Source organism: Lissotriton helveticus, chromosome 6, assembly GCF_964261635.1.
Source record: "Lissotriton helveticus chromosome 6, aLisHel1.1, whole genome shotgun sequence".
In the NCBI taxonomy this organism is placed as follows: domain Eukaryota; kingdom Metazoa; phylum Chordata; class Amphibia; order Caudata; family Salamandridae; genus Lissotriton; species Lissotriton helveticus.
Window position 1 is genome coordinate 1146528653 of NC_136067.1, and position 6993 is coordinate 1146535645.

A 6993-nucleotide genomic window follows, 5' to 3' on the forward strand; every position below is an offset into this window, starting at 1 on the left:
TTGTTTATTCAATGCTTCTCGTTCCCTTTCCTGTAATAATTTCTCTAATGAGGTTTCATGTACAACTTGCGGAACCAAAAGTGGTTTTAGAAACGGTGCACTAGGATTAATTGTACTTGGTTCTTCATTATAAGGTGGTGGATTTTTCATTAATAAATCCTCCAAATAATCATCATCTGATTCACCACTAATCATTACATTTTTAGTTTTCTCTGTCCTCTTACTTCCTGTAGGTTCTTCTAAAGTCAATACAGGGTACAATCCCTCCACTAACATGGACTGTCTCCGTTGTTTAATTTGCTCGTCTCTTTCGGAAATCGTAGATAAAACTTACTCCAATTCCTATTACTTCTGGGTCTATCTCGTTCAAAAGCCTCAGTTTACCATTCCTCTAATGCCTCATACTGTGTTAATCTAGGTCTAGGATCTAATTCATTCATGCGAGTTCTCAAATTGTACAAAATTCTGCCATTAAAAGTACCATTCTCTGGAAATGCTAAAACACCATCATCTTTAGTGTATTCCATCCAATTTTCTAGCCACACACAAGTGTGATAGCCCCTTTCCACCATCATGTATGATGCGGGTGTATTTGGTGGTGGAATGATAATCCCTTCTCTTGTTTTAATCGCTTTATCTTTCTTGAATTTTTTTTAAACCTTTTTAATAAATCACATTTTTCTTTTCTCTCCGTGCATGATATAAGGTCTTCCTCTTATGTACTGTTCTTGTGCAAATCCTAGATACTTTTTATCAGGTCTACTTCCTTCAATTGGACCTATATGCCACATATATTTTATGCCGCTCTGCTTTGGGATGACACCCCATTGTTTACACAGATTTTCCAATGCCTACGCGTTTCTTATTTTCAATGACCAATCAAAATTTGGAATGCAAATAGACTCAATCAATGGTTGCTCAGCTTTTCCCGTGAGACGAGTTCCCACGCTCCTGCAATCACCCCTCCTTTACAGTATTACCTCAGCTACACACCCGCTGTCTCAACCAATACCAGCGTGGCTCTAAGTGACGTCAGCGCAGCTCCGCAACTGACTCCCTCCTTTGCAAGTTAATACAAGACTTATTTCTTTTCACCTTTTTAAATGCACATTTCATTAATTAACAACGTAGAAACATTCGCCACTGTACCAGAGTGACTAATTCAAAGAAAAGATGATTTGCACTCACTGCAAGTAACTCTCTTCTGTTTACTCTTCATACACTACAAGTAGATCCCTTCCGTCTACCTTTCAAGCAAGCATCGGTGAACCTGTTACTCCCTCGGGCTTACCCTTTCTAGGTGATATAAGGCCAAAGTTTCACCAACGAACCCCTTTGCTGTCAATCAAGCTCTGAAGAACCTGTTACTCTTTCAGTGTGACCCTTTCTAGGTGATATCACACCAAAGTTTTACTAGCGAACTCTTTGCTATCAATCATTCACACATTTATACAGAAAAGTCCCTAAATAGTGCTTCCGGTTTTACCTAACCATGCACTTACTTCCTCAGACAAGTGACCTCACTACAGAATGGCTTCCAATTACCATCTGCTTATTCTGCCCTGGGGATTCCAAAACAAACATATAACAGGTACGAACACGTTTGGTTAATACATACAATCAATGTAATCAATAATCAATCAATAATTATTACATAACTAACTACCTAGCTTAACTAAACCCTAACCTTACCTCTGCTACCAAAAGAACTAATAGAGCGCAGGCTCACCTGCCCGTTTTACCATACTCACCTGGGCCCATAAATCAACATACACATCCTGAACGGGTAAAACCTACGCTTAATCAATTTGTGTTTAACCATTCAGGACCTATACCATTTGATTTACCAATCCTAGTCACCAGTACCTAGAATCCTAAAGGATCAAGGAGTTAGAATAATAGGTAGAAATATAACATTTGCACTCATATAATAACCACAAACTCGGGAAAGATTTTAAATTCTTTATCTATGAAAATTCTTAAATATCAGAGTCCATACTAAATAATTGAAACTTGGTCAATTAGCAAGAATACGATTAAAATAAGATGACATGAGAATATTACGAAACTTTCAATAGGCATTGAAACATAGGAAGGGTAGAAAAGGGAAACAGTACAAAGACATTCCCACACAGATTTATAGTTACCTAGAATGGTGTGAAGATCAACCCTGGCCATGGCTGAGATAAAAGACAGAACCCCAAAGTGCGGGTGCCAGTAGGGAAGAACAGGTGCAGGCCAAAATCAGGACAGGTACGGACCAAATTGAATCAGGACAGGACAAATCAGGCTAAGACAGGCACCCACAGCTAAGGCACAACGCCTGCGTTACACCCTCACTGCGGCTAACAGTCGGACCCCGATTGGGTTAGCGGAAATCTTCTCCCTTAGAACCCTGATTGGGTTATCGAATCTTCTGACAGAGTGCTCCGCCAGCACCTCTGCTGTCGATCACCTATTGAGTGCGTTGGGTCAGTGACAGGTCAGCTACACGGACAAGTCGGACAAATTAACTAACTAAGCCTACTCTAGTATTACTATTTTTCTGGGCAGTGTACCACCCCCCAATGTTGCAAGTGTAAGAATCCCCAATGTTGATTGGGCAGAAAGATGAGGAGAGGTCATCACACCATACCAAAATGAAACTTTTCTTTAGAATATTTAAATTAGCGTTCCCGCCCATCAATCTATTTTCCCATGCACGTTTATTCCACCCAACAATGAATGTTCCAATAGTAAATACATTGTTATAACATTTTAACAATATCGTTCTCTTGGAAGTTCAGCAGGTCATCTTCCCAGGCGCATCTTCTGGTGAGCTAAGACTTGGCTTCCATTCAATGTCATGAGTCCAGAGTTCTTGTATTTCGTGCGCATGTGCACTGTGGGTTTCAAAATGAAGTTACAGATACACCTCAGGCCCAAATACGAGCTAGTAGCAAAGTAGAAAAGATACAGTTTTAGAAAAAAGAATAAATTAATATTCTGTAAACCACTTATCTCTACTCTATTCTCATTATTTTATTTAACTTCAGCGTTATTGATTAAGCAAAAACAAACAGCTCAACAAAAAGCAGCGAAGCAAGCTTCTTGCACGTTATGACACAGAGTAGCCATCTTAGTTCTAGTGTGCAGAAGCAAAAGTTTCCCACCAAAGCAGACAGTACGTCATGTCATGTGAGTGTGACAGACGCATACGCAATGGAAAATCCCGCATAGCAGCGGCCATTTTAATGCAAGCAGATTACAGTTAATAAAAGCACATAGTCAAGCTTCCTCTAGATGCAAGATATGTCGTGTAATGCAATATTAATTAGACAAAATATGTTAGTTAGTACGTTATGAGTTATTTGAGAGGGTTGAGTACAAGCAAGTCGCTTTACGTGCGCAACCTTGCTCCATCACAGGCGTTATTAATAATCCTGATCTGACACTTTTTAAGGGGTAGACTGCAACTCAGGGCAAGTCACTCAGTCCACATAGTGGATGCATCGTCAGTCTCACTATTTTAGGGGCTAGTACTGAGGTCCTTCAGCGGTGTCTGGGGGGGGGGGTGAGAACACCAGTGACCTCTTTGCCCTGTGGCGGAATTTCTTGCAGCAGAGGATGGGGGCTACACAAAATTTGGATTGATTTACTGAATTTACCCCTTGGAGGAGTGTTGTTTTGTGCATGCACTGGGCAGGCAGGAGGGGGGACTGACCTTTAGGTGGTCCTGGACCTTTCTGTCCTACCCAAGGATGCCTGCAGTTGAACATTTTGGGTGATTCTGCCTGGTGACAGGTATCCCGGCAGGGATGGAGCACTATGTGGTGCCCTGATGTATGCAGAACTGTGGGTTTTGGCCACCCCTCTGAGTGATAGAGGGGAAGATGCCACTAAGTTATGCCCCGGATGCCTTTAATTAAGGGTGTGGGCGATGGATATGGAAAAGGGGCATGCTGGCACTTTTGCATTCCAATATGTTGCCACCTGTTTTATTGCTTGCACAATCTTTGAGTTGTTTTTCTGATCTTACATACTGTATTCTCAGAGCCATAATGGCTTGGACTGATTTTACAAGTGCATTCTGAAGTGTTGCGCTTATTGGGGGAGGCAACAGTTTTATTGCTTGCGCAATCTTTAAGCAGTTTTGCTGATCTTACATCCTGTATTCTTATAACAGCAATGCTTTTGGCCGACCTTACGTCCTGTATTTTCATAACAGTAATGTATGCTTAACGATAGTTATCATTACTCACTGATGTGACTGTGAATAAAAGACTATGCCCTTGGTTAAACCGCACTAGTGGCAGTTGTCGGTCTCCTTGGGAGTAATTTCTTGCAGCAAGTTGCACGTTGGAGTGCACTATTCGTGTTGCCCCCCTTTTCAAGGAATGCTTGTCCCCTTTTCCTTTTGGGGCTGGGATTGCGCTGGGTGGCAATGTTCTGTGCGACGTCTTGTTTTCTTGGTTTTTTGAAGCATCTTACCTTTGTTGCCAGTTGTCGTATTGCACCCCTTAATGACTGTCAGCAGGCATACTTGAGGTGTACAGCATTTCCTTTATCAGTGTGGCAGTACAGCATTGGACCTCTGTCTCCCTGGTCCTCTTGCTCCCCTTTATTCCCTCCTTCATTCAATTTCTACGCCTCTTATCCTCACTTGTTTCTCATGTGTTTCTTGTCCCAGGTTGCAGTGTTCTTGGACAGCCAGAACATTGACCAGCAGGGTGGTGTCCATTGGTGCTTTCCATTACAGCTGGTGCTCTTTCAATACTGTGAGGTCACGAGGATACAGGGGCCCCTGGCACCACTGCACTCTTCATGTTCCTAGAAAGTTAGGGTGAGTTGCTGGTCAGATGGCAAGACCTCTATTGGTCCCCCGCTGACCCTCTGCACTGTGGCCCAACAGCTCTTCCTCTGCAGTTCTCTGGCTCTCTGCAGTAGTCAAAGGTGGCAGCTGGCCAGCTAATCCAAATGATAAAAACATTTGTAGAAATCTGGAGTAGGTTAAGGTGAGTTGCATGCATTTAAAATGTAAATCTGGCGTTATCTCGTTCCGTTTCCTTTTGGACTTGGAGACCTCGACCTGGGATCTGACTGCTGCTTTTTTTTAATGTCTTTAACTCCTAAATTAGATCACATGGAACATATTAGAACTTTGGAGAACGTAACTTCTGTCCTTCCATAAGTTGATTCAGATTCAATAGTTATAATTGAGCAATGGATCATCACGAGCCAAAACGATCTGCACCGGTATTTGATTTTTAACTGTCAGAAAGTAGCAGAAGTCCTCTTCTGTTTCTCCAGATGCTACTAAACATATTACAAAAACGCTATTTGTCTGCTTCATAGATTATTCGGCTGCATTCGACAGCATTGATAGGAATAAACTCTGGTTAAAACTCTCCAAAATGAAAATGAATACCATACTTTTGAACCAGCTGATCTTACTTCACAATGACACTTGGATACAAATTAAGCTAGGCACTGGAGAAAGCATACCACAGAGAATCCCGACAACCAAGGGGCTGTAGCAGGGGTGCGTGCTGGCACCGATCTTGTTCAACCTTTTTATGGCAGACCTCTCGCCACAATTGGCCAAGTGCAATCATCACGCCCGAACTTCGGAGGTTTCCCACTCTCGAACTTACTCTATGCAGATGATTTGGTTCTGATTAGCCATACCACAATTGGTTTACATCTGCTAAACATCACCAGTAATTTTTCCAGCAAAAATGGACTATGCATAAACCTGGGCAAAATTAAGATGATGGTCATCAACCAAAAAAATAAATCACACTACTTCCAGTGGGAGCTGGAAGGAATGAAACTCGATTTCGTAGATGAATTTAAATACTTGGGTGTAATTTTAGACAACAAAGGCACGTTCCTTCCGCAAAAAGCATCTGTAAAAGGCAAAGGAACTCTGATAGCAGTTGCATTAAAAAATATTAAACAAAAAATAAGCGGCCGAGTTTCACCCCCTTACTGCAGGTAATCTGAGCAAACCTCCTCCCAACCGTCTCTTATAGAAGTGAGTGCCTTAGAGGGAGAGATGCCAACACCCTGAACAGGACGGTAACAAAGGCAATGAGAAGCATTTTTAACCTCCCACGTTATACATCACCAGCCCAAATCAGACTAGAGTTTGGCCTACCGAAACAACAGATAGCACGCAAGAGGGCATACTTGAAATGATGGCACAAAATAAAAGGAGCAGAGCCAGGCTCATTAAACAAATTTTTATGGAATTTACTTAACGGGAAAAAAGAAAGTGCAGCTTCGACTTACCCAAAATATTCCATTGACAGCCTCACCTTAGAAGCCCATTGGGGCACGATTGGGGCCCACAAAATGTTTAAGGAGCTTGTTAACAAAACAGTAAAAATATTGTCCGTTTTTGAGGATAAAGCCTCCCTTTCAGAAAGGGCACATGGATCGTTCGTCATCCAGAGCTATAACAGTGGCTCCCCACAACCCCATCTGGGCACTGGGTTTACTAGGGCCAAAATGGAAACATCTGTGCACCTGAGGATGGTCATTCTACCAACACTGTCGCATTTACCCCCTCGGTAAAAGCCACGATGTATAACATCGTGCAGACTGTGCGCGGAGGTAAAAGAAGACATTCTACACATTCTGTGTACATGCAAAGGTTTAGACAGGAAAAGAAGATCCATGCTAAAGCCTGCCCTGAAAAGATTACAGATAAGAACATGTAGACAGGCAATGAAGGCCTGTTTTGAGGGAGAGGACATCTGGCTGGCCTGCTGTCTGGTCTGTTTCCTGGACGTGGCCAGAATAAAACTAAGGACAGCAGAGAAGGATCAACAGCTAACAACCACCGTCTAGCTGCTCTTTTCCCTGACAAGCAACATCCTTTTCCGGCTTGTAACATCACTTTAAAGGACAGCAATCTTTAACCTTCTGAGCAACTCTAAAGACCACAGTCATCTCATTAATAATCTTTTCTTTAAAAAAAAAAAAACTTAGATCAAGAATTTTTAGACT